The following is a 27,858-nucleotide window of genomic DNA, read 5'->3' on the forward strand; positions in this document are numbered from 1 at the left end:
ATGCGTGTGATTGGAGTGATGGATACTGTGGAACACCGACTTCACCACTATGCAATTGATGCAGGTAACAAAGTTACACTTGTGCCTTATATACTTAAATTTACACAAATGAAAAAAGACAAGAAGAAATGAAAACAAACAAAATGATGATACATACTGCAAAACTTGTGAACTTCAATAATGTTAACTAAGTGAAGGAAATTGGACATAAAGATTACATGTTGTATGATTTCATTTACTTGAAATATCTAGAAAAGGTAAATTTTATAAACACAAAAAGCAGATCATTGAGTGTGGAACCTTACTATAAATAGGGAAATTTTGGACATGACAGAAATGTTCTAAAACTGGATTGTTGTGATAATTGCACAAATCGATTAATTTACTCAAATCATTACATTTTACATATACAATGAGCAAATTTTGTAGTATGGAAATTATGCTTTAGTAAACCTGTTAAAATAATTCTTTTTTAAAAAGTAAGGCTTCGTAGGCAAGACAAAATCCAGAAGACACAAACGAAAAAATATTTGAAGAAAATTACTGGTTTCTTTGCATGAAGAAAATAACAAAATTAAAAGAAGTATATGACGCAGAGGAAAAATTTTGATCACATAAGGCAGACAATGGTAACTTCCTTATGAAAAATTGTTAACTAATCAATAAATAAATTCTTGGAAATGCGATAAATAATTGGGCAAAGGATATAGACTCACTATAGAAGAGAATATTCTCAGAGTTGATAAATATAAATATTTTCTCAAACTCACCAACGAACAGAAAAATCCAAATTCAAACAGCAATGTAATAAACTATTTCTCCCACTCCAAAATTGGCAAGTACAATAGTTTGTTTTAAAATCAGGGATTTAGAAGATTCTAAGGGAATAGGCTCTCTCATATTATTAGGATTTTGAGTTATGGCAGTGTAGTAATATCTATTAAAACTGAAAATACAATTGTTACATGCTAATGAAAACAGCAAAAATCCCATTCTAAACATCTGTCTTAAAGAACAATCCGACATGAGCCCAAGAAGACATAAAATTGGTCTTTTGCTGAGCCACGATTTGGAATAACAAAAACATTTCCAAATTCAAAAAGAAAAAACTGATTACTTTGTCTTGATTTTGTACATCCTAAAATCTATGCAGTATGTGAAGTGACAGCACACTGCAGGATGACATTTGGTGCTGTGTGGGGCACTGTGAACATAGACTGGTGTAACCCTGTGAGTAGTTTGGATAATACAGTATTTCCACTCTAGGTTGTTACAGTCTCGGTAAATTTTTCTTCATATGTCCATGAAGACATATAAAAAATGTAACAGGAGAGAAAAGAAACATTCTCTACATTTAAATAGAAGAAAGATAAACTGTGGAATACCCATAGAAAGGACTTCAAGTAAATTCAGGCCTTTAAGTAAATTATGTAGGACTATCAACATGGAGTGGAAAAAAAATCATAACCCATAATGCCAGTTAGGAGGTGGAAAATTACAAGAATTGTCACTGTTACTGTAAGAGCAAAAAGATACATAGACTAAACTAAATGGATAAACTGGAAAATAATCTTACTTTTAAAATTTTAACCAGCCATGCATCAAAAAGTATTAAAATTCCAAATTCCAGAGATGAACGAATTCCACTTAGGTGAGCAGGGACTAGTGTCCACTCTTATTCTTTGCTCATCTACTAAATCTTAACATGAGTGGAAGATTGAGCCTGGCTGGGAAAGGGAGATTGTGAGGGAGTGAGGACAAATCAGCTGAGTTGTAAATAGCCCTGTGGGCTTGTGTGATGCATTACAATCTATAGAGGCCCCCTGAATAACATATATCTACTTTACCCTGCCAGCTGAGTCTCCTTCCAGAACTTTTTCTGACTTCATGCTGGTGGTGTGGGAACTGGGGAGGTAGATAGAAGACAACAAACATCTCTGTAGCTTCGTGCAAACAAAGATCAGGAAGGAAATCAAGATAGGAACGATGCTTTCAACCATCTTGACTTAGCTGTCATTTGTAATTGACATAAATTGACAACATCGGATAACTACAGAATATTTATTTATTTACATTGCACAAAGATAATCCATGAACTAGAACAAATACTATGACTATAAAACTAGTATCAAGTACTTTAACAAGAATAAAATCATACAGACTATATTCTCTAAACACAATCTTACCAAATTACAAATTAGTAAGATTGAGAAAACTGCCCAAATTTTTGGAATTAAAATAATACATTTCTAAATAATCTGTGGCTTGTCAAAGAGGAAATCAGAAAATAATTTTAAATAAAATAATACTGAAATGAATTTTAAAAACTTTCGTGATGTAACCAAGGCAGTCCTTAGAGAAAAATATTTAGTTTTAAATGCCTGTATTTTAAAAGGATAAATATGTAAAAATCAAAGGTGTAAACTTTCAACTTAATAAAAAAGCAAATTTAAGTTGAAAAAAGTAGAGGAATAAAGCAAAGAGGTGAGGAAATCGATAACATTATTTTCTTGGTTTTGTTTTCTATTTGTTTATGATAGAGCATAATTATGTTAGTCCATTCTTACATTGCCAGAAAGAAACACCTGAGGCTGGCTAATTCATAAAGAAAAGAGGTTTAACTGACTCAGGGTTCTGCAGGCTGTGTAGGAGGCTTGGTGCTGGCAATTGCTTCTGGTGAGGGCCTCAGGAAGCTAATAATCATGGGGGAAGGAAAGGGGAGCCCGGGTGTCACATGGTGAGAGCAGGAGCACAGAGAAAGTAGGGAAGAGTCCGACTCCTTTAAACAAGCAGACCTTGTGTGAACTGAGGGACAACTCACGAATTACAGCTAGGATGGCACCAAGCCATTGATGAAGGATCTGCCTCCCGTCCAAAATACCTCTCACTAGGCCTCACCTCCAACAATGGAGGTTACATTTTAACATAAGATTTGGAGGGGACAAACATCCAGACTCTATCAATAATGTGAGTGGTTTAATGTATACTGACTTTGTAATCAGCAATATTATTTAAATTTACTTATTAAATCTGTGAACTTGTCTATTGTTTTTCTTTTCTAAGTACCTGATTATGTCAAGAGTAAATAATGACCATTTTACATGGATGCAATTATTATCTCTTTGATGTATTTTTCTTGCCATTATCATTGCCTAACTCCTCTAGTACTCCAGACGTGAAGGAGACAGCTTTAACTATGTCACTGATGAGACTAATGTGCGCAACTGGGTAGCTATCATTTCCCAGATTTAAGAAATATATTTTTAATACAAGTATGAAAGCAGGTTTTTTAAAAATTAAGGCCAAGTGCTGGATTCTGTCAAATCACATTTCACGACTCTATCCAGGTGGTTGCATGTGTGTTCTCCTTTTTTCAGTTCATGTAGTTCACACTAATGGATTCTCAAATGCTCACACGACCTTGCATTTCTGGAATAAACTCCACTTGGTCATGAGGTAGTAGCCATCTTTTATATCACTGAATTCACTTGGCTAATATTTTCTTAAGAACTTGGCTCATAAGAGTTACTGGTCTCTTAATTTCTATTTGTTGTAGAGTCCCCTTTATTCCTTGAAGTAAAGTTTACACAGATCTCATCAAACATAACTACAAGTGCTTTTCCTTTTTTCAAATATGTTTGAAGTTTGTATAAAGTTAGTGTTGTTTGTTCCTTAAATATTTTAAAATAGTTACTGAATCTAGATGAACCTGGGGTTTTATCTTGGGAAAGCTTCATAGAATGGACTTGCTTTCTCTATGAGATGTGGAACTCTTCCTATTTTATGTTCTTTGTCAGCTTCAGTACATTTTCCATTCTGAATAATTTATTCATTACATACATAGTACATTATATATTTGAATATTTTATTTATTACATGCATATTTATTTTTCTAAAGTTGTTCATAATATTTAGTATTATTTCATGCTGATAAATCTGTAGCACTATAACAAAAGGTATGAAATTTGTGTCACTGGAGTCTTAGAGGGAGATGACAAAGGGTGATGCCCAAAGAGTGTCCGAAGGAAGATTGACTATTTTCCAAATTTGGACAAAGACTTAAATGTAAAAATTCAAGAATCTGTGCAAATCCAAATAAGATAAATCCAAAGAAATTTAGACCAAAAAAAAAATCTCGAAAGCAACAAGAGAGAAATGACATCTCATGCACAGGAGAAAATAAATTAAATGACAGTGGATGGCTCATTAGAAATTATGCAGACCAGACAGGAGTGGCACAAGATATTTTTATTGTCTGAAAAGAATGTTAACCTAGAATGTATATCCAGTAAAAATATTATTATAAAGTGTTCTATCATGGCATTCTTTTTTTTTTTTTTTTTTTTTTTAGATGGAGTCTTGCTCTGTCACCCAGGCTGGAGGGCAGTGGTGCGACCACAGCTCACTGCAGCCTCTGCCTCCCAGGCTCATGTGATCCTCACACCTCAGCCTCCTGAGTAGCTGGGATTACAGACACACACCACCACGCCTGGCTAATTTTTGTATTTTTGGCAGAGACAGAGTTTTGCCATGTTGCCCAGGCTGGTCTCAAATCCCTGAGCTCATGGGATCCGCCTGCCTTGGCCTTCCAAAGTGAGCCACCACGCCTGGCCATGACATACTTAGAGGAAGGAGAATCAAGAGATTTTCATGCTAGCAAACTTACATTAAAACAAGGGCTAAAGGAAGTGCTTGAACTGGAATAGAAATGATAATGGAAGAAATCTTGGACAATCGGGAAAAAAGCAAACAATAAATGAGTGAAAGCATGGTTAGATACAACAGACTTCAGTTTTGTAAATTAATTTGATGGTTGAGGCAAAAATTACAACATTGACAGATGTAGTTTTTGATGCAAGTAGAGAAAACAAAAAATTTACATTACACATGCGGAAGTGGAAAGGGACATAAAGGAGGGAAAGTTTCTACACTTTAGTCAAATTGGTAAAATGTCAGCACCAGTAGACTATGAGAAGTTATGATAATAGGTAGATAAATCACAGAAACTCTACAATGAGATCCACCAAAAAATGATTGATTTAAAACTGGAATTCTAAAACTTGCTTAAGGAACACATTGGAAAATAGGAAAAGAAACCAGAGAAGAAAAAACCAAAGGAAACAAAAAAGAAAACAGAAAGCAGACGGCATCATAACAGCTCATATATTAATAATTGCATTACATGTAAAGGGTGTAGAAAGACAAATGTCAGACTGAAAAATAATGACCCATCGCCATGTTCCCTATAAGAAACTTTCTGCAAATACTACATGCCCATCTCCCCTTGGCTTCCCTGTGACTGAGGTGGCAAAAGGCTGGTGTGTCAACACTGCCCTGAGCGTGCACACACCCAGCCAGTCCAGTCTGTGACAGCACTGGAGCTTTCCCCCAACTCCACTCTGAGGTCAGAGTGGGTACACAGGACCCGGTAAGGCCAAGGGAGAGGCCAGAAAGTGGGAGCAGACACCCCCAAACCTGCATGGACAGGGGGGCCTGCTCAGCCTTGAGGGCGTGGAGCGTAGAAAGGCCTGGATCCTCCTGCCTGCGGGGAGGGCCGGGAGGGCGGGACTTCCAACCCATTCCGTGGAGCCTGCAGGTAGCGCCTGTCACACCTTCTGGCAGCCTGGGGTGGGCAGCTCCCCTCACTGGGCCCAGGCCGGCATGTGGGGCAAGGGTGATGTTTCTGCAAGTTATTCTCCTAGCACTCAGGGTGCCCGGGGCTCCCTCTCGCCTGGACGGCGGGGGAGGCACCTTGGGGAACAGATCACAGCCCGGGCCTGGCTGTCAGGAGCATCAGGCTCGGTGGTGACCCGCGGGGACAAAACCCTGGGCGGCCTCAGGCAGAGCCTCCTCCTGAGGCATAGGAACTGGGCGCCCTTGGCAGGGTGGGACAGTGGCCTTGTCGCTGGCCGGGTCCTCAAAGTGAGGCCACTCCCACGTCCCACCCCAGGCCACTGAAGGGTGGCCCTAGCCCCGTGCCCTCCCCACAACACAGGAACGCAGGAGTGGTGAAGGCTCTGGGCCTGGGGGCGGTCCTGCCAGCTGCTCAAGGGTCCCCGCAGTGCAGTCAGCTGCCTCAGTGACCCAAGGCACAGGGGACATGGGGCACAAGGGTCCCACCACAGTCGCTGCTCCCGCAGTGGCTCCTGCTGCCACCGCTTGCAACTTCCCTCTGCAGCCGGCCACTCTGGACAGCTCACCACTGCCAGCATCACCACCCTTTTATCCTGAAAGACTAATGTGAACCTTAGCCGGCTTTCCTAGATTACTACCATCACAATTAGTTTCTTTTTTGCACAATTTGTTTCTTTTTCTTCTTCTTCTCTTTCTTCTCTCCTTCTTTCTAAAGGAGTATGATCTAGTGGCTGAGTCTGAGGGGTGTATAATTTGGTTCACTCTATAGTATATCATTTACTAGTGTATCTTTGCAAAAGTTGTTTTATCTCCATCATTTTAGTCTCTCCACCTGGAAGCATGAAAAGGGTGTTTATTTTACTGAGCTGATGTGAGAATTAAATAAAAATATGAAGTAGAGAAAGCTTTTAGTACAATTCTGAGTACAAAGTAAAATGCTCATTTTTACTGCAGCACGTTGAGAATCCTGCTTCTGGAAACACTAAGGCACATAAGGAAGGAGTGCCTATCAGAACTGTGGCACAGTGTGGTTTAATGCAGAGCTTCATATGTATAGTTGTACTTTGAAGTCCATTCTGAATCTTAGATGTCATATTTATATTAATATAAAGCATAATAATTATCTAAATGTAGAATTATATGTTTAAAATTACAAGATTACATCAACTGATATAATTCATAGATTTTCCCTAGGGTTCTCTTTCCTGAACATTCTGTAACATATTAGTTAGCAAAGTCTTCTTATGTCTTCCCTTATGATAAAACAAAAGAAGCGTAATAGTAAAGGGCCATAGCCTCAATCAAATGAGGAAATTGTAATGGGAATCAGGAATGAGAGATTGAACACTCTTCATATAAAATATTAATTATTTTAAAACACAATTGCTTTGTCAACAACTGACTTTCAGAGTCTTCGATCGATCTCTCAGCCCCCTGAATACTCTGATTGCACAGTTGATCTTATCACATTGTTAGGGTAAGTGCTATACAAAGGCACCTTCAGACCCTCCATTGCACATAGGTGGCCCCTGCAAACCCCTTGTATGTGTGTGTTCTGGAGGTGCCACTAAACTTGGGGTCACCATCAGGAGACACACTTGAAAAAAAACCTTTTTACTCAAATTAAATTATTAACAAACTTTCCATTTCCTTTAACTCATTAAAGACATCCTTACCTGGGAATAGGAAACAGATTACATTCTCCAGTCAACAGCTGTCATTCTGTCATATCATCAGGTACCCAGGGGCTGTTGCTACTTGAGGTGTCCACAGAAACACAACATTTTCCAGTATTGAAAGACCTGAAAGATCGCAGTGCCTTCACATCAATGGTGAGACATGAAGTAATTTTCCCAACTCTACGACATTAAGATATGGTGCAGTGAGGACCAGATGAAAGGTGTCCTGATTTTCAGCCATGTTCCCTCCATCTCATTTACTCCTAAACACCGTCACTGCTGCAAACACTTCTATTGTCAAGTGGGAAATGAATGCTCTTACAAGGCTCCGACCTGTGAACACATCACTGACCAGCACAGAGCTGGCTCACAATAAAGACCCAATTAAAGTGTTTTACATGCAACTGGGTCAAACCTTCCAAGTACTAAATTAAAACAATCATTTAAAGAAGGAAATTGTTTCAGAAGAGGACCTTCCTACAGCATCTCTGAGCAACAACTGATGATGATACTGAACTCAGATGCTGATTGGTTCTCCAACACAAGATCACCCAAGTCAGGAGCAAAGAAATTAGTAACTTACTCCCTGTGTTTGGGATGTGAGTAGAGGGAGGTCATAGTTCCCCGTGAATGTGAGACTTGTCATCCACCCTGGCCCCTGGTCCTGTCCTGTTCTCCAGCACGGTGTGTCTGAGGCTCCCTGGAGGCTCCTGCATGGCAGCGCTGACAATGACACTGATGGTGCTGAGCCCTCGCCTGGCTTTGGCTGGGGACACCCGACCTAAGTGCACATTGTGGGTGCTGAGCTACTATAAGGTGGGTAAAGTAGGGAGCTAAATTTGTCACTGTGCCCAGGCTATGTCCCTTAAGTATTTGTGATGTTTTCAACAGGAATTGCCCATCTGTATTACACGGATCCCAAATTATTTCCTCCACAAAAGGAGCTTGTCTACTTGCCCTCTCCATGAGACTGTGTAAGGGGCCTTTGTACAGGCCATTTCTTCTCAAATCTCCACCAATAAAACCTTTGCATCACATGTCCTCAGGGTCTTTAGAGGATTTAGAAATAAGGATGCTAAAATAAATTCCCCATACAGTACTTCCCTTTATTATGTTGACTTATGTCAGACAAAAGAAGGTTTTTTCTGAAAATTCTGTGGGAGTCAATGGAATTCAAAGTGTCTCTCCTAGATGATCCTGGGTTACGTCCTCCACTGGAACTGTGGTGTTGGCCCCTCTTCCTCGTATGTGAGGATGGATCCAGTGGCCTCCCCATTATCTCCTTTCTTTTCTTTCTGAACTCCAATGTTTATAAACCCTGTATCCCTGTAGTGTATGTAGGTTCTCTGACAAAAGTCATACTTAGTGCTCTTTCTTTCTTATGGAGAAAAATCCCTGGAGCTGAAGCTGAGATCTTTAGTACTTGGCGTCACCCTACAGACAAAGAATATCTATGGAGTGTTCTTTGGTGCCTGAAGAACTTAAGGTATCCTCTGAAAACCTGGCCCAGGTTAGTGTTTATTATGAATCTTTCTTAACCTTTCTATACTGGCTTCTCCTACATCTCCTACGTGCCTCTAACTAGACTCCACAAGAAGAGATTCAATGAATGTAGGATAAATTATATGAAATTCTGTTTTGTAAGTAAAAAATAGTCAAATATCAAAAATTTGCTAAGGTTCAAACTATATGCTCTGAGTGGAGTTATCGAGACAATGTGGACATTGTTCACACCTCATAGGGCTGAAAGTCAATGAGCAAGTCTTGGAAATACATTGTCTTACTCGGGTCTTGTCCTAAATTTTATAGGTTCCCCCATCATGCACTCAGCCATGTCTGCTTACCTCTTCCTCCAGTTTCTCTCTATTTTTCCCCAGCTATGTTGTCATTATTTCCTGAAATCCTTAAAGCTTACAAAGACCCAGAGCACTATGAGGTTTATCACAAGAGATAATTTCTTCTTTTTTTGAGACAGGGCCTGGCTCTGTCACCCAGGCTGTAGTGCAGTGATGTGATAGAGGCTCACTGCAACCTCTGCCGCCGAAGCTCAAGTGATCCTCCCTCCTCAGCACCCAGAGTAGCTGGGACTACAGGCAGGCAACCACACCCAACTAATTATTGTAATTTTGATAGAGACTGCATTTTGCCATATTGCCCAGGTTGGTCTTAAACTCCTGGGCTCAAGTGATCCTCCTGCCTCCCAACATGCTAGGATTACAGATGTGAGCCACCACGCCCAGCCAGAAAGAGTTGAATCTTAACAAAAAAAATTTCTTTTTTCTTAAAATTACTGTTTCCTTGGCCGGGTGCAGTAGCTCATGCCTGTAATCCCAGCACTTTCAGAGGCCGAGGTGGGCGGATCACGAGGCCAGGAGATCGAGACCATCCTGGCCAACATGGTGAAACCCATATTTACTAAAAATACAAAAACTAGCTGGGCGTGGTGGCGGGTGCCTGTAATCCCAGCTACTCGGGAGGCTGAGGCAAGAGAATTGCTTGAATCCCAGAGGCGGAAGTCGCAGTGAGCCCAGATCATGCCACTGCACTCCAGCCTGGCAACAAAGCTAGACTCTGTCCCAAAAAAAAAAAAAAAAGAAAAAAAGAAAAAATTACTGTTTCCTTATGTGTGAATTCTTCTTCTAACTAGAAGGAGGAGAAAGAAGAAGTCTGCCTGTATTTCTCACAGGGAAGAGAAGGGGTCTAGTGTCACCTCAAAATGAAAAAGTGCTGGAGCTCGAGCCCCTTCTTGCTTTCCAGGATCGACACAGTGATCAGCTTCCAGAACTCGAGTTTATTCACATAAACCACAGTTATTTTTATCAGCAGCTGCTGTATTCTGGACTCCCTTCCGGTTCAAATCATTCTACTTGAGTAAGATACAGTGAGTTGGTCCCTACACATGGAAGTTACACAATCATAGAGGAGATAGACAATAATACAATAATCATTTAACAATGAAGAAAATTTCAGAGAGTCATCATGCACAGAAGACATCAGGTTTGTGGAAAGAGAGAGTTGGATTCACCCAGCTTTGGTTCATATGCTTAGGCAGCTCTACCTGAGAAAGTGACATTCAGCTGAGACAACAAAATAAGTAGGCAGTCATGTGAAGATCTAAGGGTCGAATGTTCCAGGGAGACACAATGAGGGGAAAACCCTGGTGTCAGAATTTATGTGCAGGGACAGAAAGAAGGCTAGAGGGGCTGACATACAGGAAGCAAGGAAATGGAGAGGCAGAAGATGAGGTAGGTTGCAGAGAGGAAGCCAGGAGCCTCATCATATTAGGCCCTGATGTTCATAGTAAGAAATTTTAATTTTATTTAAACAGATATGGGAAGCTACTGGATGGTTACAAGGAGAGTCAATTTGTATTCAATTTTCAAAACTAATTCTAGCTACTCTGTGGGGGATTGGATTGCTGGGGTTCACAGGTGGTCGGGAAGCCTATTTAGGAGCACAGCAGGGAATCCTCAGGGAAAACAGGCTCATGGCTTCCTGGTGTGCATTAGTAATAAAGACAGTGAAAAAGATGAAGTGGACAGACCCAGCATGCGTTTTGCTCAGCTTGTTAATGGATTACTGTTAAGGGGATAGAACAATCAAGCTTATTCCTAAGGATTTTGTCTTGACAAATAAGTGGATGGTGGTGGTGTTTATTGAGACAGGGAAAATTGTGGGAGGAAATTATTTGAAGTGGGTGGTTGGAAATGATTTATTGACATCTATGTGGAACAATCAGAAGGTCAATGGAATTTAAGAGACTCATGGTGAGTCCAGGGCTGGAGGTATTTATGCTGACGGCATCAATACGTGAACTGTGTTAAATTCCAGGGAGTGGAAGAGATTACATAGGGTAATAGCATGTGTGTAGAAAAAAGAAGGCGGCACAGGCCAGCAAAGGGGACTGAGGGGGAGCCCCAGGGATGTTGGAGAAAAACCAAGAGAACATAATGCATGTAAGTCAAGGAAAATGGATTTTTTTCAAGAAGAGGGGAGAAGCCAATGAGTATCACTAAGTGGGTGAAGTGAGAATGTGAGAGAGGAGAAAGTGCTGGGTTTACTGGAGTTGATACTTACAGTCAATGGAGTATCCAGGATGGAAAATGAATTGGACCATTTGAAGAGCAAGTAGAAGAAGTGAGGATGAGGTTAAGGTTGACTGTTTCGAGTAGAGAGCTTCAGGGAAGAACTGTGCTGTGGGTTCCGGGAGCCAGCTGGATCTAAAGGAAAGGGCTAAAGAGGCTGAAGAGAAGAAGGAGGACCTGTGAACCAGAGATGCTCAGTCATTACTGGCAAGGAAATACGAGAGAGTCCCTGTGTGCAGTGGTGACTGCTCATGCAAAATGTCACACGGCCAATATTTCATACAGACCATATTTATTTGTGAGGTAGAATATACCAGTTATTACTCTAAGTCATGAGAATGGAGTGATGATTGAAATGAATCTGGTCTCCATCAATATATGCCATGTAACATTTTGCAGTGACTGTGTACCAGGCCTATGATTTTCAGTATGCGATTTCAATAAGGATCCTGTTGTATCTGTGGTGTTTAAAAACATATACATCTCTGGAATCTAAAATTGAGAAGATACAAGTAAAACCCAATATCCCAAATGTAGTGCTGGAAATGAGATTGCAGTTTAAATCTGAGCATGTAGAAAGTCACTTTCTCCTATGTCAGTAGATGCCTTTTGTGTGAGGTTTAGGTATACTGCTTTATTAGACATAAACCAGTGTTTCTGCCCTATGTTTTCACAATGACAATTCTTTATGAAACTAATAGAATAACAGAAAACAATTGCAAAATCATGATGAAGATACTAATTGCTTTAGAATCAAGGAATAGGAAAAATAATGTAAGCTTCAGTTAAAGGGATCATAAAAATTAAAATGGAAATATATTTGACTGTTTATTATGTGGTCTGTGCTAAGAAGAGTCATTATTTAATTGTACACTTAAAAATAATCCTGTGAGGATGATGCTATTATTAAATGCATTTGACTAATTACAAAAAGGCTTATGGTTGGTAAAAATTGACCCAAGTAGAAGAGGTCATGTTTCCATTCAGATTTTCTGATTCTAGAGATTGAGAGTTTGTTCATCATTAGTGAGTAGTGACCAGTTTGTGTCTGAATTATTGAAAAAATTTCTGATATTCATATGTACTAGGTTGTTTCTTGAAGTGGGAGCACAAATGCAAGGGCTGCTAGTTCCAATGTATAGGAGGAAATTTTGTTCATTTTGCATTTATCATTTTAAAAGTTCTATATGTCTATCGTGGGCATGTGTTGAAGAACACAAGGAAGTATTAAATCACTCCTTCTTCTGAGGGTTGACTAGGAAGTTGACCTGGGGTTGCCAAATAAAATACAGATTCCTAGTTATATCTGAATTTCAGATACACACTGTAATTTATTGGAAATCCAAATATAAGTGGGCATCCTCTGGTTTTATTTGCTAAACCTTTCAACCCTAACTGGGACACATGAGCATGGATTACAGTGCTAATCATGCAAGCCACAGTGAGAGCGACTTCACATATGTTTATTTGTTAACTTTCTCTCTGTAAAGAAAGTGCTTAGATAATTTAAGAATAAAAAGACAGACATTTCTGATCCAGGGTGCACACCTCTCTGCATCATTTCTAAAGGGCAAAGAAAGCTTTGTGAAGGTCGTACTCAAAGTCTGGGGACCTGCTCATGTTTTGTAAACTGTCTGTATAAGAATGTCATTTTTTTGGTTTCTCCCTTTCTGAGGCAACTTGACTACAAAACTGAGAGTTCTACCTCTGGCCAAGGTTGGAAATTTGATGCCTGCCAGTATTGTTAGGAGTAGGAGACTGAAAGACATGAGTTAGTTGGGGCATTTAATGGGAATAAAATAGCTATGGTTGTGATTCACTACTACAGATAATTAGTGGACCAGTGGTACAAAAATTAAGAAACAAGATGCTATGAAAGATAAATGATATGATTTGGTGATTGATTGGTAAGGCAAGGAAATCAGTAAACCTTGGTTCTCAACAAGTTCATTTTCTGGAAACATAGCACTGTATTGGGACCAGAATTCTACAACACTTTCATTTTATGTAGGACCAAGAGTTTCAACAGATATTTTTCAAAGTAATTCTCAGTTGCTCCATAACTAATAGTGGCTTGTTCAACACAGATTTTTTCAGATGATTCACACCCATGGTTCTTGCCCAGTGATAGTTCACCACCCCTCCCCTCCCTCCCATCTCCCTTGGGGAACGTGTGGCAATGTTTGAAGGAATTTTTGGTGATCACAACAGGGATTTCTTCTGATATTTAATGAGTAGAAGCCAGGAACACTGCTAGAGAACCTACAATGTTCACAACAGCCTCCATCACCAACAATGAATTATCTGGTCCAAAATGTCAATAGTACTGAGGCTGAGAGCACTGGTTCACACTGTGCTCCTTCTGAAAATTCTAGACTTACATCTTTTATACACTCAGCACCCAGTTCACTTCTTTATGCTTCACTTTTGCTTGTTTCATTATAAAAAAAACTAGACAGTTGCATACATTCAACCACTTTCTTATTGAATCCATTTAGTGTGGAGAGCCGGAGGCTGGAGAATTGCGACCAAGTCAGAATTCCACTGAGGCTATATGATCAAACAGCAAACTGTTTATCATGAATACAGAATAGGGGCAAACTCTCCTCTGTGCCAGTCACCAGAAGGTTTGCTGAGGGCAATCACTCCATGGCGTGGGGCTCCTTGAGGTTATCTACTGGGACATCTAGAGCTTATTGTTCAAGGAATGCAGTCTTGCAAGGCTGCTCTGGAGCAAGCAGCAGACCGACAACCACCCCCTTCTCGCTATCTCTTTTCAATAAATACGAAGGGAGCTGAAAGGTCAGGTTCCTTGTTCACTAAGAGCAAGGTGCCCCCGACCCCTTCTTCCAAACATCGTCTCCTGTCTTTTGTCTTTATTCCCTCATTCATCCTCCTTTGTGCAGTCCAACAGGGTCCACAGCATAGTGGCGTTCAAACAGCGACAGGGCAACGCCATAGAGGTTTCCAAACACAGGGACATGAGGATGTGAACAAAGAAGGTCTGCTGGGGCAGAGGAACTGAAATTGACAAGACAAATGGGGACCCCGGGATGAGTCTGCTGGCAGCAGATATAAGGTCAGTGCCCTAAAGAGGTACTGGGAGCAGTGCTTTAAAGAAGTACTGGGAACAGGAAGTTTTCTCAATCAGGGTAACATAGTGCAGAATTTGTCTATTGAAGAAAAACATTATGTGCAGTTGCTTAAAGTTTTGTTGAAACAATCTGGTGCTCAGGTTAGATCTAGACATTAACTAAGATGCTGCAGGAGGTTATTATGCTTAACCCATAGTTCCCACAGACAGGCACTCTTGATATGGAAAATTGGGACAGAGTAGAAGGATTAAAATGGGCTCCACAGAAATGTCTCAAAGTTGATCCTTCTGTTTTCTCCACTTGGAGTTTAGTCCGTACTGTCCTTCTGCCATTATCTCCTTCTGATTTTGCTGGACAGCAGGAGTGATGTTCTGAGTCTAAAAATCTGAAAGAATCTGTTGTCCCACCCACAGCTCCAATTGAAAATAAAAAACAGGAGAGGGAGGATAAAAATTGGCCTATACCACCTCCTCCAATAGCAGAAACATCTGTACTGCTTCCTTCAGTAGCAGAAATAGAGACCCCAACACAGAGAATTGTACACTCTGCTGCCATAGCTGGAGAGCCCTTAGGACCTTGCACTTTTCCTATTTCTGTAAGGCCTGATCCAAACAATCCGTAGCAGCTTATTCATGAACACACTCCACTAGAGTTTAAGTTGTTGAAGGAATTAAAACGAGTGTGGTAAACAATGGTGTACCAAGCCCATTCACTTTAGGATTGCTAGAATCTGTATTTAGTGCTATGCGCCTTCTACTCTTTGATGTAAAGCATTTGGCTCACTCTTGTTTGTCTCCTAGTGCATACCTGACATGGAATTTAAATTGGCAAGGAATGTGTGCAGACCAGGCTAGACAGAATCGTGTGGCTGGACACAGAGACATTACACAGGACATGCTGTTAAGTAATGGCCCTTATTCAGACCCGGAACATCAAACGACAGTCCCAAACACCAGCAATGTACTCAGGCTGCTAAATGCACCTGGGCCACAATTCCAGAAGAGGGAGACCCAGTACAATCCTTTTTACACATCCTGCAAAGGTTGCAGGAACCTTATGCACAATTTCTTGCACGATTACAAGAGGCAATGAAGCATCAGATTCCTCACACCACTGCTGCAGAAATGCTAACCTTAACTCCAGCTTTTGAGAATGCAAACGCAGATTGTAAATGTGCATTGGCACCTGGGAGGTGTACAAAAAACTTGGGAAGTTTTCTCAGAGCTTGTCAAGATGTGGGATCTGAGTTTCATCACTCTACAATATTAGCTCAGGCAATGGCTAATTTACCAGTTGACAAATCTAAAAGGAGCCAAGGGTCAAACCCTAAAATAGGAAAATGTTATAATTATGGAAAAACTGGATATTTTAAAAAGGAATGCTGCCAGATCTCAGGACAGAAAGGACCTTACAATGCAGTGCCTCACCCAGTGGAAAAAAGCACCAGGACTTTGTCCCCGCTGTAACCAAGGAAATCACTGGGCTAATCAGTGCCGCTCAAAATTTCATCAAAACAGCACCCCCCTGTCGGGAAACTAGAAGGGGGCCTGGACCCAAGCCCCTCAAACAATGAGGGCATTTCCAGTTCAGACCACAGTCCCACTTCAGGGATGGGTCTCAGGAGAAACATTGATTCCTGGTGTTCCTCACCCCGGGAACACCAGGAAGGACAGGATTCGATCTCCCTGCCAGAGAAAGAACTACATTCGTCGGTGGCGACAAACCTACCAAAGCTCCTACTGGCATTGGGGACCTTTACTAACAGAATACATGGGACTAATTTTAGGCAAAAGCCCCCTTAATTTGCAAGGCATCACTGTAGTCCCTGGAGTAGCTGACTCCGATTATGAAGCAGAAATTCAAGTAGTTTTAATGTCAGAAGATCTTTGGGTTTTTGAACTGGGAGAATATATTGCTCAAATGTTGCTTATTCCCTGCAAATTGCACCCTTCTCCACGAAAGGAGAAATGAGGAAATAAAGGGTTTAGGAGCACAATTACATGAGAAATCTATCTATCCCAGCCCATAGCCTCTAATAGACCCACCTATGTAGTACAAATTAAAGGAAAGAAATTTTATGGGCTTATGGATACAGGAGCTGATGTGTCAGTAATATCCACTAAGGACTGGCCCCCAGTATGGTCTCTCAGACTAACCTCCACATCCCTACTGGGAGTAGGAACAGCTAAAAGTGTTCAACAGAGTGCTGAGATTTTACCTTGTCTTGGTCCAGATGGACAGTCATGTCCTTTTCAACCTTGTGTTGCAAATATAGCAATCAATGTATGGGATCGAGACTTATTTACAACTTGGAATGTGAGACTTACAAATGAAAAGTTTGATAACCCAGGATTTAAAATGTTGAAGGACATGGGATATCAGAGTGGGAAAGGTTTAGGGAAATTCCTACAAGGAAAACCTAACCTGATATCAATAACTGGAAAAACCGATAGAAAAGGGCCAGAACGTCAGGATTTTTGATGGGGGTCATTGATATTTCTCCTCCACTCTCTGCCTTACCATTAGAATGGCCAGTGACAAGCCCGTACGGGTGGATCAATGGCTCCTATCTCAGGAGAAGCTGATGCAACTTTAGCAACTAGTATAAGAACAATTGGACACAGGACTATAGAGGATTCAGTTAACCCCTGGAATTCACCAGTGTTTGTTATTCCAAAAAAGTCTGGAAGATGGCGACTGCTGCATGATTGGAGAGCTGTTAATGCACAAATTAAACCAATGGTTCTGTTACAGCAAGGTGTGCCCACTCCAGTGATCATTCCTAGAGACTGGCCTCTTGCAGCAATAGATCCTAAGGATTGTTTCTTCAGTATACCATTACATGAGAAAGATAAGTCTCCATATGCCTTCTCTGTGCCTTCTATTAATCAAAGAGAACCTGTTTCTTGCTATCAATGGAGAGTTTCACCCCAAGGCATGCTTAACAGTCCTACGCTATGTCAGCATTTTGTAGGAGAGGCATTAAAGGAACCTCGAAATATGTTTCCTACTGCTTACATCATTCATTTTATGGATGACATTCTTTTGGCTGCTCCTACAGATCAAATCTTACATCAGTTATTCTGAGAAACAAAGCAGGCTTTAACTAAATGGAATCTCAAAATAGCTCCAGAAAAAGTATAAACAATTTCGCCATACCATTACTTAGACAGTATTGTTACTGAAAGCAGTGTATGGCCTCAAACAGTAGTTCTCCATAAAGACAGGTCACAGACTTTAAATGATTTTCAACAGTTGTTAGGGGATATTAATTGGCTGCGCCGGATGCTAGGTATTGCCACTTATCAACTTACACATCTTTATCAAACCCTACAAGGAGATTCTTCATTGAATTCTCCTTGGCAATTGACCAAAGTGGCAGAAGCTGAGTTACAGCTTGTAGAACAGGTGCTTCAGCAACAACATACCTCTCGGCTACAGCCACAAAAACCTTTGCTTTCACTATCCCTCAGACAAAATTTTATAAAGTCTATTCTTTCATTCTTCCTGCGATTACTTATCACAAGCCTATTGCATGTGGACAAACCTATTTTACTGATGGCTCTTCCCAAGGTCATGCAGCTATTTCTGGACCCAAGCATACTCAAACAATAGTGACCTCCTGGGTTTCAGCTCAATGCTCAGAGTTGATTGCTGTCATTCAGGTTTTACAGCTCACAGCTTCAGATTCTGTCAACATTGTGATTCAGCTTATGTTGTACATGTAGTCAGTCACATAGAAACTGCTACAATTAAAAGTACTCTAGAACCAGAACTACTTAATTTGTTCCTAAGACTTCAACAAACTATTCGCTGTTGTGCAGCTCCTTTTTGTATTTCTCATATTCGCTCTCACACACAACTTTCTGGAGCACAATCTCTAGGTAATGATAGAGCAGATACATTGATTGGTTCTGGGTTTCAGCAAGCTCAACCCTCTCATGTATTACTACATCGAAACACCTCTGCCCTTACTCATAGGTTTTGCTTGTCTCACAGCCAAGGTAGGTCTATAATAGAAGTCTGTCCTACTTGCCAGCATGTCTCTGGAGCCACACCTGTAGAAGGATGTAATCCACGAGGCTTGGCTCCAAATGAAATTTGGCAAATGGATATTACACACATAGCAGCCTTTGGTAAGCTTCATGTGCCTATAGACACTTATTCACATATGCTGCATGCTACATGTCGAACAGGTGAGACAGCTGGTCATGTGCGGCAACATTGTCTGTCGTCCTTTGCTCATATGGGGATACCTAAACAATTAAAAACTGACAATGGACCTGCTTATATTAGTCATACTTTTCAAAATTTCCTACAGCTTTGGGCTACAACCCATAAAACAGGAATTCCTTATAATCCTAGAGGACAAGACACTATAGAGCGGGCACATCAAACATTGCAACGCATGTTGGAAAGACAAAAAGGAGGAGTAGGAGATAAGTTACCACCGCAATCAAAGTTACATGTAGCCTTATTTACTTGAAATTTTTTGACTGCTGGTATGGATGGTAAGACTGCAGCAGAAAGACATTGGCCACTGTTAGAGAAAAAGAGGAGAGGTTTTCCGAAAGTGTTATGGAAATCTCCAAAAAAAGCACAATGGAAAAGTCCGGTGGATTTACTGACATGGGGATGAGGGTATGCTTGTGTTTTTACAGGAGATGGACAAACTGTGTGGGTGCCTTAAAGGTGCATGCGACCCTAGAACAGGAGACTGGAGGAGCCCTGGGCGGCCAGCGATGGGCCCGGTCCCTCCATCACGAGCTATGAGCCAGCTGAGCCTGAGTGCGAAGACAGAGAGAAGGCTGATCAGAGTCACAACACCATCAACCCCCATAAACTGGGGGCAACTCAGGAAAACCATGCAGGAAGCTAAGAAACTACTGGAGCATCAGGACAGGCAAAAACCCCTGATTCCATGTTCTTGGCTATAATAACCATAATGTCTTGTGTGGTATGTTTTCCTTGTGCAGAGGCAAAAATATATTGGGCATATATTCCCAATCCCCCAGCAGTACGGCCTATACCCTGGAGTGACACTCCCCCTGAGATCTATCATGATCAGGGAGCGTTGACTCCAGGACCCCTAACTTCCCCTGACATAGAACAGTTAGACTCTCAGAACAATGTCATCAATTATACCGCTCCACTGGAAGGACCCCTTTTTGTATCACCGCAAAGACGTCGTTCAGCCATAGCTGTCTTACAAACTCAAGCTCAAACCTGGTTGAGTCACTATGGAAAAATCATGTACTTGTTAAGTCTTGGTTCTATTAATGTAACTGGTGTGCTAACTGACCATTCCCAGGCCAGTCGCCCTAATTGTGCTGACCATATGGAATGGATTCCCTTCAATAGTTCCTATCCCTCTCTGTGGACCCAGTGTCTTGGCCCGCTGGCTAAAAAACAATCTATGTTAACTGGAGATATTGTGGATTGGGGACCTAAAGGTCAACTAGATGGAAAAGCTAATAATCAGAAATCATGGCCCAAACTTCTCCGGCATTGGTGGCAAGCTCATAATCCTTCATCTTTGTACCACACCAGGCTCCAATCCCATTCTGCTGCCCAGATTGCTTGGCATGGAGCAGGCTTTAGCCTACCTCTTCCTCAGTGGCATTATCTAGGGAGGAAAGGACCAATCCAAGAGATGCTATGGAAGGCAGCACTCCCATTTATGAATGGCAGCATCTGGGTTGGGATATTATCCAATAACACCAATAGTAAGCAACACAGTTTTAATGTTACATTTGTAGGGAATATCACCACTCAATGTACGGTTTGTGTTTTCACCTGTAAATCTTGCCAGTTATATCACTGCATTAATCATAACACTTTGCAAACACATAATATCTCTACCTTGATAATTTTGGGTCATGTCCCTTGACTATGGACTCCTGTTAGTCTGTCCAAGCCTTGGACTGCCACACCTGCTTTGCATTATGTGAAACATTTTCTAACTCAGCTTACTCATCGTGCCCGTTGAGCCTTAGGCATGATAATTTTTGCTCTTGTTTCCTTGGTCACACTAATAACTTCTGTTGTGATGTCCTCTGTAGCTTTGCACAGTTCTATTCAAACAGCTTATTACATGGAGAACTGGAAGCGTATGACCGACCAGGCATGGCTACTTCAGAATAAAATTAACACTGAGTTAAAAACTGAAGTGGTAATGTTGAAATCCACGGTTCTATGGTTAGGAGAACAAGTACAAAGCTTACAGTTGCAGCAGCAATTGCATTGTCATTTTAATCACACTCATATTTGTGTAACCAACTAGGTATGTAACTAAAGTGAGTATCCATGGGACCTTGTGAAAGTCCATTTGCAGGGAGCTTTCACATCTGACATCACCTTTGATATTGGTGAATTACAAAACAAAATTCTTGACTTAAATAAGCAAACTCAAGAATTTCAGCCTTCTTTACAAGCCTGGACTGAATTCCAGCAAGGCTTGGAGAGCCTCAATCCTTGGACCTACCTAAAACACTACCTTAACATCTCACATGTAATTCTGGGAATAATGTTATTTTGTCTCTGTCTTCTGTTCATAGTCTGTAAAACTGGATGGACCACCAATCGGAAAATGAGAGCTGCCCAACCTGGCCTTACATTATTTCAATTAATACATGAACAGAAAGAGGGAAATGTAGAGAGCTGGAGGCTGGAGAATCGTGACCAACTCAGCATTCCCCAGAGGCTATATGGTCAAACGGCAAACTGTTTATCATGAATACAGAATGTGGACAAACTTGCTTCTGTGCCGGCACCAGAAGGTTTGCTGAGTGCAATCACTCCCTGGTGCCAGGTTCCTTGAGGTTATGTGCTGGGACATCTAGAGCCTATTGTTCGAGGAATCCAGTCTTGCAAGCCTGCTCTGGATCAAGCAGCAGACTGGCACACACCCTCTTCTCGCTATCTCTTTTCAGTAAATATGAAGGGAGCTCAAACCTCAGGGTCCTTGTTCACTAAGAGCAAGGTGCCCCCTGACCCCTTCTTCCAAATATACTCTTCTGTCTTTTGTCTTTATTCCCCTGTTTATCCTCCTTGGTTCAGTCCAACAGGGACCGTGGCAATTTAGTCAATGCAAGATCAATACCTTCATATTTATTTTTTGCCTTATGCGATATTTTTCAACATTTTCATGAGTTGTTGGTCATCACTATCTCTATTAACTTTCAACAGTTTGCCCTTGTAAGTCACAAATAGTGATGCTGCTGCAATTATTTTTCACTAACATGCCTCAGATATCTGCAGTGATTCTACTTTTGATATTATTCACAATGTAAAATGCTCCTATTCATTCACTTTTACCCACAGGATTATTTTAAGTGAATTTTGTCATTTTCACACTTCAATAAAGCATAAAGACAAAACATCAAACATACATGCAAAGTGTTTTACATATGTGTATATTTCCACACATATATGTATGTATGTTTATATGTATTGAAACTACAGAAGCACTTGTCACCAATGAGAGCTCTGAGACACCTCTGACCACTTACCCTTATCAGATAAGATTTGACAAATGAGTTTTGGGAACAAATTTCTTTTAACTGAATTTCTGAGCTTTGTGGATTTAGAAATGCAAAGGAAGGTTTGTGAACATTTACAGGGATCATGGTTTTATTCTCCTTAAAACTCTTTGATACTTTGCCATTGTCTTTAGTATAAATCCAAAATCCTAACGCCACCCACGAGGCTTTTAAATACCTGGCTTCTTGTGATTTCTCCAGGCTCATCTTTTACCCTCCTTCCCCTCAGCCTCTCTGCTTTAGTGAACTTTGTTCTAGTTTCTTGAAGAAGTTCATCAATTCAAGCTTTTGTCTATGGGATTTCCTAAACCTGAAATGTGTCTCCCCCATTTTGTCCAAACACACACAGGCTCCACTCTGCCGCCCTGGCTCACACCGGCTTAACCTGTCAAGTCCCATCTGAACTGTCACTCTTCAGAGGGTCCTTCTCTGGCACCCTAATGTAATTGAGATCATCCTATTATTCTCTGTTCTAGAACTCCCCACTTCTGACATTTCTCATTCCTGTCTAAGCTCTTGTGTATTTGGTTTTCGGCCATCGCTTTCACTGCTCTTTATTCTCCCCCAGCAGAGTGGAGAGGTCTGTTTTCCCTTGTTTGGATTCCTAGAGGCAGCGCAGGCCAGGCACAAGGTCCTCACTAAGGAAGTGTTCACAGGGTGAAGGCGGTGGGTGCTGTTTAAGGAGGGGTAAAGCCTGTGGGATGAGAGAAGGAGCAGAGAGTGTCTTTGGGGTGGAGGCTCCCAAGAGGAGGCGGCGCGGGCTGCAGTGCTGGGCAGATCCTCCTCCAGCTCCTGCTTGGAGGTCTCCAGAACAGGTTGGAGGCAGGCAGTGGATTCCAAAAGCCTTGGAAACAGTGGTAGTTTTCCCGCCTGGTCCCCCAAACCCCTGTACACCTCGGGAAGACAGAGGATGAGCCCCTGGGCTGTACGTGGTCAGGGTTGCAGGTGGGGCGGATCAAGGTTCCCAGCGCCCGCACCCCACCCAGGGAGCCCTGGATGGAGGCGTCGGTGTCAGTGTCTTCCTCGGAGGCCATCCCTGTGACTGGAAGGTTCGTGTCCCCACAGCACGTTTCTTGGAGCAGGTTAAGTGTAAGTGTCGTATCTTCAATGGGACTGAGCGGGTGCAGTACCTGAACAGAAACATCCATAAACGGGAGGAGAACCTGCGCTTCCACAGCAACCTGGGGGAGTTCCAGGCGGTGACGGAATGGGGCGGCCTGTCGCGGAGAACTGGAACAGCCAGAAGGGCATCCTGGAGGAGAAGCCGGACAAGGTGGACACCTACTGCAGATACAATTACGGGGTTTTTGAGAGCTTCACAGAGCAGCGATGAGGTGAGAGTGGCAGGTGGGGGGGCCTAAGTCCCATTGAGCTGGAAATCTGAGTGTGTGTGTGTGTGTGTGTGTGTGTGAGAGAGAGAGAGAGAGAGAGAGAGAGACAGAGAGAGAGAGAGAGAGAGAGAGCGCCATCTGCGACCATTTAGAGTCCTCTCAATCCCGAGCAAGCAGTTCTGAGAGCACAGCTGTGTGTAGAGTGTGGATGTGTCTGTGTCTGTGTGGCTGTTGTGGGAGGGGAGGCAGGAGTGGGCTTCTTCTTATCGTTGGAGGCCTCTGTGGGGAGGTGACATGGGAGGTGGGAGCAGGTGGTTGGACAGAGAGGAGACCTTGATTGTCCTGGATCCTTAGAGATGCAGGGAAGGGAAGTGTAAGGTGTATGTGGTTGGGGTGAAGGTTTAGGGGAGGAGAGCTGAGGGGTATATAAGGTTCGAGATAATGTGAGCGGGCCAGTTCCAGACTGTCCCTGGCACACACTCTTCATGTAATCTCTGAAATAAAAGTGCATGGTGTTTGTTTGCAAAAGCATTACATTAACTTCCAGGGGAATGGAGGAGACCTCTGAGGCAATTCTGAAGCTTATTTAGGTCTAAATTTCTTTTTTTATTTGTTTTCTTAGTGTGTATATTTTTACATAGCTGAAATGATTGTGAAACAAACTTCTTGAATTAAAGTTTTAACACATTGTTATTATTTTATTATAATGCTAAAAGTTTTCTGGTAGTTACGTATTATTCTTTTATATATAATAGTTGTGACACAGCTTACCTCACTTTCTCTTTTGTTGACCTTTATTATGACATTCTCCAAAAGCTGAAAATGTATGTTTCTGGTTAATTTTTAATTTATATTTTTTGATTTGTAATTCTTTTAAATAATTTTGACCTATTTGTGTGCCGGTTATAATTACCGCTCTAAGAATTCCCTATTGTATTTGGTAGGTAATGGACAATTATCTATTGTCTCTTATATCTAGGGCTTAGTATTTTTCTCAGTGACTTTGTGGATTCTTTGTACTGTAAGATTATTAACACTTTCTTGATATTTTATTCAGCATTTGCTCCAGTTTGTGGTTTGTATGTTGATTCTGAAAATTCTTTTCCATGTTAAGGATTTGAACGTTTTTTGTTTGTTTGTTTATTTTTGGGTTTTGTTTTTTGTTTTTTTGAGACAGAATCTTGCTCTGTTGCCCAGGCTGGAGTGCAGTGGCGCGATCTCGGCTCACTGCAACCTCCACCCTCCCAGGTTCAAGCGATTCTCCTGCCTCTGCCTCCTGAGTAGCTGGGATTACAGACACGCACTACCACGCTCGACTAATTTTTCTATTTTTAGTAGAGACGGGGTTTCACCATGTTGATCAGGCTGTTCTCAGACCAAACTCCTGACCTCGGCCTCCCAAAGTGCTGGGATTACAGGCTTGAGCCACTGCACCCGGCCTGAACGTTTTATTTAATAAAATACATTGCAAAATTTTATTAATGATTTACAATCTATCTTAAATCTACCATGTTGCGGTATTGTTGTCTCCAGGTTTCTCCTTTCTTCTCACAAAAAAATTGTATCTTTGAGAGTCTGCTAGTGTCAGGGATTTTCCTGGGCATAAGCACCCCAAGTAATGAGTCCCAGACCCTGCCTCCATCCAAACGTCCTTCTGGAAAAAAAATCATTTTACAATGATAGGTCTGATAATAGTTATGTTTGTTTTGCACGAGAGATGCATTGATCAGCTAATGTAAATATAAGAACTTTCAAAATTAGAGTGACTTTCCTTAATCCTTCTCGCTGCTTTAGGACTCATGCCTTTCTAAGAGAAAGATTTGGAGAATCAGCCGGGCGTGGTGGCTCACGCCTGTAATCCCAGCACTTTGAGGGGCCGAGGAGGGTGGACGATGAGGTCAGGAGATGGAGACTATCCTGTCTAACACGGTGAAACCCCATCTCTACTAAAAATACAAAAAATTAGCCAGGCATGGTGGCACGCGCCTGTAGTTCCAGCTACTCCGGAGGCCGCAGCAGGAGAATCACTTGAATCAGGAGGCGGAGGTTGCAGTGAGCCAAGATGGCGCCACTGCATTCCAGCCTGGGCGACAGGAAAGACTCCATCTCAAAAAAAAAAAAAAAAAAAGAATTGGAGAATCATTTCTGCTTGTTTGGCACAGAAGATGCATTGATCACCTAAATGTAAATATAAGAACTTTCAAAACTAAAATGACGTTCCTTAATTCCTAAATCTCAGGATTTTCTAGGAATATAAAGATTTGGTGAATCATTTCTGTCTGTCCCATGTTCCCGGGTCAGAACCATTTCTGTGGTGTTCTAAGGTGTGAGTGCATGGCGGTAGTATTCCTAAAAATTCATACTCGGTTTCCTCATGTACCCTACTCTGTCCCTTTATCTATCTACATTGTTTTAAAACATATTCTTCTCTCAAGGTGTAAGAGGATGATAAATAGGTGCCAAGTGGAACACCCAAGTGTGATGAGCCCTCTCACAGTGGAATGGAGTGAGAAACTTCTGACCTCATAAATTGATGGCTATCTTCAGTCATTGTTTTATATATTTTATGTAAATTAATCCTCATATAACCCCAAGAGGTAAATTAGTATAATTAACCTACATTATACGTGGGAAAGATGAGACACAAAAGAATCAAAACACTCTTCCAGGATCAACCAGTAAAAGGCAGACTTTGGATTTGAACCAGGCAACCTGGCTCAGAAATCAATTTTAATTACTACATGCTATACTTTCAAAGATTTGTAAACACTTTGACAATGCATGCCAATTTCAAGCTATGAAGAAACAAATACAATTTTTACAACATCTCTCAAATCTAATGGGTACTCACTATCAAGATTAAATTCCAGACTGGTGATGCTGTAAGGCCACATGGCTAGCTGTGCTGGAGGCCTGGTCAAGGTCAGAATCTGGGTTTACAGAGAAGCAAATAAACAGTCAAACAAGGAGACTCTAACTTCCTGATTCATTCTCTCTACCTTTTTTTCTCCTAGTCCAAGCTAAGGTGACTGTGTATCCTGCAAAAACCCAGTCCCTGCAGCACCACAACCTCCTGGTCCACTCTGTGAGTGGTTTCTATCCAGGCAGCATTGAAGTCAGGTGGTTCCGGAACGGTCAGGAAGAGAAGGCTGGGGTGGTGTCCACAGGCCTGATCCAGAATGGAGACTGGACCTTCCAGACCCTGGTGATGCTGGAAACAGTTCCTCAGAGTGGAGAGGTTTACACCTGCCAAGTGGAGCACCCAAGCGTGACCAGCCCTCTCACAGTGCAATGGAGTGAGCAGCTTTCTGACTTCATACGTTTCTCACCCACCAAGAAGGGGACTGTGCTAATCCCTGAGTGTCAGGTTTCTCCTCTCCCACATCCTATTTTCATTTGCTCCATGTTCTCATCTCCATCAGCATGGTTCACTGGGGGTAGCCCTGTAATAGTTTCTAGAAACACTGGTACCTCCTGGAGAAGCAGTCATGCCTGCCAGGCAGGAGAGGTTGTCCCTCTTTTGAACCTCCCCATGATGGCACAGGTCAGGGTCACCTGGTCTCCCCGGGCTCCAGGCCCTGCCCTGGGTCTGAGACTGTGTTTCTGGTGCTGTCGATCTGAGTTGTTTGTTGTGATCTCAGAAGAGGAGAACTGTAGTGGCCTTCCAGACATGAGGGGAGTCCAATCTCAGCTCTGCCTTTTATTAGCTCTGTCACTCTAGACAAACTGCTTAACCTCATTGAGACTCAGGCTTTCTGTTGATCAGATTTTGAAGTCGTGCCTTACATCAAGGCTGTAATATTTGAATGAGTTTGATGCCTGGACCTTGTAACTGTTCAGTGTGATTTGAAAACCATTTTTCCCCTCAGAAATGGCCAGTTATTTTAGTTCTTACAGGGCAGCCTTCTTCTCCATTTTGAAAGCTCTGAATCTTAGAGTCTCAATTAAAGAGGTTCAGTTTGGAATAAACATCACTAACGCTGGCTTCCTCTCTCAGGAGCACGGTCTGAATCTGCACAGAGCAAGATGCTGAGTGGAGTCGGGGGCTTTGTGCTGGGCCTGCTCTTTCTTGAGGCCGGGCTGTTCATTTACTTCAGGAATCAGAAAGGTGAGGAGCCTTTGGTAGCTGCCTCTCTCCAGAGGCTTTTCTGGAGGAGGAACTATGGCTTTGCTGAGGTTAGTTCTCAGTATATCAGTGGCCCTGGATAAAGCCTTTCTTTCCCCAAATGACCTCCAATGTCCTGATAATCCAGAAATCATCAGTGCATGGTTTCTATGTCAAAACATATTAGCCATAATAGCTTGTGACCTACAGAGATAAGAGAAAGGTTAATGAGTAGGGATCCAGTGGTTGGTAGTTCTCCTTGAAGAGGTCCTTCACATCCCTTGTCAATTGGATTCCTAGGTATTTTATTCTCTTTGAAGAAATTGTGAATGGGAGTTCACTCATGATTTGGCTCTCTGTTTGTCTGTTATTGGTATATAAGAGTGCT

General features: G+C 41.8%; 1 pseudogene; it reads left to right on the forward strand.

Annotated features, from left to right (window-relative positions):
• Nucleotides 1-27,603, forward strand: LOC105467360 (HLA class II histocompatibility antigen, DR beta 3 chain-like; annotated as a pseudogene).
• The last annotated feature ends 255 nt before the right edge of the window (nt 27,604-27,858 follow it).

This window comes from Macaca nemestrina, chromosome 5 (assembly GCF_043159975.1).
Source record: "Macaca nemestrina isolate mMacNem1 chromosome 5, mMacNem.hap1, whole genome shotgun sequence".
In the NCBI taxonomy this organism is placed as follows: domain Eukaryota; kingdom Metazoa; phylum Chordata; class Mammalia; order Primates; family Cercopithecidae; genus Macaca; species Macaca nemestrina.